The sequence below is a fragment of the Dipodomys merriami genome, unplaced genomic scaffold (assembly GCF_024711535.1).
Source record: "Dipodomys merriami isolate MVZ:Mamm:240054 unplaced genomic scaffold, mDipMer1.0.p SCAF_759, whole genome shotgun sequence".
NCBI classification, from domain to species: Eukaryota; Metazoa; Chordata; class Mammalia; order Rodentia; family Heteromyidae; genus Dipodomys; species Dipodomys merriami.
Genome location: NW_027206356.1, coordinates 122,300 through 127,326, shown reverse-complemented (window position 1 = coordinate 127,326; position 5,027 = coordinate 122,300).

The window sequence follows — 5,027 nt, the reverse complement described above, 5'->3', positions numbered from 1 at the left end:
TAATACTGCTATTTAGGAATGAAATCCTAAGAGGTTTTGAATTGAGTAATACGTTTTTGGATTAAGAATGTACACAATTGTGGATAAGGTTTTATAATCAATGACAGGTATATAGGAGGTGAACAGAACAACAAATAATTCATGCAAAAAGAACAATAGATGAAAAAGTAAAACGAATGAGAAAGAAAGAACAAAAAAGACCAACAGGTCAGTAAACATTTTTTTTTAAAAAGCACACACACACACACACACACACATACACCTAAAATAAAAGTTATAAGAGGAAGAAAAAAAGATTAATGAAAACAATTTTTATCATTAAAAAGTAAAAATTTAAAAAGATACAAAAAAGGCTTCTTTGATTTTGTTTTTGGGGGGTTGATGGGAAGATCCTGTATCTCCCTTGTGTCAGTAACCAGTCTCTTGGTGGAGTCTCTGGTTTGCTTGTGGTGTTTGGTTTTCTGGGGCTTGATTGGTTTCTTAAGTCAGTTTGTTTGGGAAGGCAGAAAAAATTCTGTTGGTTTACCCAGAAGTTTGTGATTGCTTCCCAGGCTAGTTCAGTGGGAGGGAGATCTGCTTTGAGTATCACAAAAGAGGGAGGTGGCTGTTTCCTCTAGTTTGGAGTTTCTGTAATAAGGCTGGGTTCTGGGTAAAGTTGAAGCCTTTCAGCAAACAGTAGCTTTTCCCTGAGGGGCTAGCTTCTGAGACATTCACAAAGCCCAGCCTGGAGCCATTCTCAGGGTTTATGTTTACTGAGTTTCAATTGATTGTCAGGGCTGTTGTAGGGAGGGGCAGCCTCTGGCTCTGTTTACCCAGTGAAGAAAGCCACTACTTTGTGGGATTAGCTTTCTCTGCCTTGTTGTTGTGACTTTCCCATGGGTGGAGTTGAGAATGGCAGGTCAGGGTAGGTACTTGTGACTAGCTAAATGACTCTTTTGTTTTCATCAAAGAACTGAGTTGGATCTAGCTACTTAGCCAGGCTTTTGTCTACATCAAAGTGGATATCTCCGGTGTTGGGGGGAGGGGTGTCCTTCCCTCCTCTGCTCCCTTTGAGAAGGAGTGAGGATGTTAGTTTTGTACTCACGCTGGAGTGTGGGTTCCTGGGTAGCGTCTGGTCTGCTATCTGCAGGATGAAGATATCTGCTACTTGTCAGTTCTTGGTCGTGTTGAGTAAAATCTGCTCACTTGCTGCATCTGGCACATTTGTCCCAGACTCTCTGGGTTGTAGTTATGGCGGCTATGGATGGCACCACAGCCGCCACAGCAACCTCAGCCATGGTTGCTGGAAAATGCTCAGATCTGTCTCCTTACCTGGATTTTTCCTCTCTGCCCAAACTCTCTGTAATGTGATGGCACACTTGGTGTGCCTAGGACTGTTCATTGGAACACTAGAACTGCTTTCTATGCAAGAGCTTGTTTAGCCACCAGATTCTCCTCCGCCATTTTCTCGAAATTTCTGAAGGTGTTTAAATATTACTGGAATTGTTTTGGAATAAATAATGTTCACCTTGACTATCTTGAGAAAGAAGAATTGGTTTCTCAGCACTATAGGTAAGAACTTGAGTGAAAGAAACAAAAGGAAAAATGAGGAACAACTCAACACATACATTCAAAAGAAACAAAACAACCCAAGAAAACACCAATTAACTCAGTACTCAAGAACCTGCAGGAAATGCAAAGATTTTTTTTTAAAAATAGCTATGATAAGCTTATGAAAATCCTGACTACGAGGGAGTCTACTATTGTGAGGATAGTGGTTAAAGTTCAGACTGGACACAAAGATCTGTACACAATGCCAGGCACTTGTTATTCTAAATTCCAGGAAGAATAACATAAAATAGACTGAGCCCACGATCTTACACAAGTAGGAAGCAAGATTCTATCTGAAAGTTAATCAGGATAATTTAGGGCTGGGGGCATGCCAAAGTGGTAAGAACAACCATTTAGGAGACACAAGACACTCAATTCAAATTCCAGTCTTATGTGTATTAAAGAAAAAAAGCTATGACTTTAAATAATGGGAATAATTGCAAGATTTGAATATTTGAGTGGAGAAAAATCCATGAGAAAGTTAGAGTTTACCCATGTTGTAATACTTTCTACTTAAGTGATAATATTATGTGGTACTCCAGACATAACAGAGTTACCTTGCAAATGAGGATGGATGTGCATTTGTGTGAAGGAAATACTCTATTTACATAAGTGTAAATTAAATACTTTTTGGGGGTAGATTTTGGTTCTTGTACTAAGAGCCTGGGTGATATCTCTGAGTCTTTTCACTCAAGGCTATCACTCTACTACTATGAGCCACAGTTCCAATTCTGATTTTCTGTTGGTTGTTTGGAGATAAGAGGCTCATGGACTTTCCTGACCAGGATGGCTTCAAAACCATAATCATCAGCTCTCAGCCTCCTGAGTAACCAGGATTCCAGGCCTGAGTCGTCCATGTTTTTAATAATTTAGTAAATTGTACAGTTACATAAGTTATAATTTATCATTATAACCTTTATAATATATGTGTTTGTATTTATATCAATGCATACATATAGAAATATTTTAACATATTTTTGTATCTACAGTAGATTTATGAAATCATCCTTCATTATAAAATAACATGGAAACAAGTTTAATGAGGAGCAAAACAAAGGGAATTGTCACATGTTTCTTGTTGTTGAATGAAATATGAATTGTGAGAATCAGTTTGAGAAAACACTTTAACAAAATGGATAATGGCTATTAATTCCAATCCCTTTATTTGCCCATATTGTGCATCCTCACACATGAATGTCAAAGTCAAACCACACTTTTTTGCCTTTGTATTTAAATCACATGTTATAATTTAGGGGATAGGTGAAATAATCAAATAAAGATTAAAATAATACTAAGTGAGGCTATGAGTTAGAGCTGAAAATTATTTTAAATATGATAATAGCTAATTTAATCCCATATCCCTTACTTTTGCTCTATTGTCATATACCTCATTCCCACATTAGGAAAGTACGTAGAAGGTTCTCACTAAATTATGTGTAAAATTATGAAAAATGTATTAAAATAATATGGGCACATCGGGGCTGCGAAAGTAGCTCAGTGGTAGAGCTCTTGCCTTGCATGCCTGAGGCCATGGGTTTGATTTCTCAGCACCACATAAGCAAAAAGAAGAAAGCCAGAAGTGAAGCTGTGGTAGATTGCTAGCCTTGAGCAAAAAAGCTGAGGGACAGCTGAGGGCCCAGAATTCAGGCCCCTTGACCGGAAAGAAAACAATAACAACAACAAAAGAATATGGGCACAGTCTGGTTTTAGCTGATTGGTACCTGTAGGGGGTAGTGTGTTTTTGAGGACCTGAAAAACGTTGTGATGTAGATGAAGGAATGGATGTGCTAATTCTGGAAAATTGGCTAGAGGATTGCTCCCAGAAAAACAGTGATGAATTTTCCCAAAAGGTTAGAGTAAAATCACTCTCACAATCATGTTCACTACTGCACTATTCACCGTAGAGAATTTATGGAAACAGCCCAGATGCACTTTAGCAGAGGGATGGTTGGAGAAAGTGTTGCACATATACACAATTGGATTGCACCCATCCATTATAAAGACTGTTACAGCATTTGCAAAGTAATGGATAGAACTAAATTATGTTAAATAAATGAAGTCACAGCCAGACACAAAAAGAACGTGTATTTAGAAGCCAGAATTTTATGCAAGTTAAAAAACAGTATTAATCAAAGCATGCTATTTGTAGAGGAGTATTTAACAGGTGTAATTTCTTATAAAATTGAACTTTTAATCCAACAAAATGAATACCTGGAGGCTACCACTTGGAAAATGTGAGGGAAAATCAAAGGGAAGAAATAAAGAGACTTATGGAAGTAGAGAGTGAAGCCATAATATTCAATGCAGATAGTATGAAACTAATAAAAACGAAAGTGGGTTGAGGTTTGGAAGGATGTGAGAAAGTTATGTAAAGATCCATTGTACTTATAAACTGATTCGTTGAATGGAAAACATTTTGTACACCTATTTAATAAAAATATAATTAAAAACAATGGAGACATCTGATCTTAAACCATGAGTCAATATGATACTTGCCTTCTCAGAAATTTTCTTTGCAGGTATTTTCCTCATAATGACAGAAAAGTGAACAACGCAATGTATATCAATACATCACTTTGCATATCCTAAATAGACAATATAAAAATCACAGTAAAACTATTAGAATATATCACATGATAAAATAAAAGGTAGAAAGTATCAAACTCTGATTGTTTTTCCAAGTACTTTACCTTTGGTATCTAATTTAATCCTCACAATAATCCCATAAAGTGAAACTATTTCTATTTTTAATTCTAAGATGATGATATTTAAGTCTTCAGAGTTGGAATTACTAGTACAACATTCTACACACGGTAAGTGTTAGCCTGCGTTCCATTCCCACTATATGAACTAACCTCATTCTATTTTATAACTAAATACTAGCACTCAGTCTACTAATTCTAGGAAAATTCCCAAAATTATTGTGCACACTCTAATAATATTTCCTTTATCTTTGTTAGAAAATAGGTAACTTAGACAGACACCGGTGGCTCACGCCTATAATGCTAGCTACTCAGGAGGCTGAGATCTGAGGATTGTGGTTCAAAGCCAGCTTGGGCAGGACAGACTGTGAGACTCTTATCTCTAATAAACCACTAGTAAACTGGAAGTGGCACTGTGGTCCAAGTGGTAGAGCGCTCGCCTTGAGTGGAAGAGTGCAGGAACAGCACCCAAGCCGAGTTCAAGCCCCATGACCAACAACAACAAAAAAAGACAATATGTAACTGTAAGAAGAAAACTCCATTTATACCTCCCTAGTGAAAACTCAATTTATACCTCCCTAGTGAAAGGAACTGCTAAACTATAACATTCTTGATTTCTAGCTCAAAATAGTAGAAATCATATTTTATGCCTTCACTCAACACTGCACTGCCTGGGGACCCCATCTCTGGTTAACACAGTCTTACTGAAAGAATGACCTGCCCAATTCCTGATGG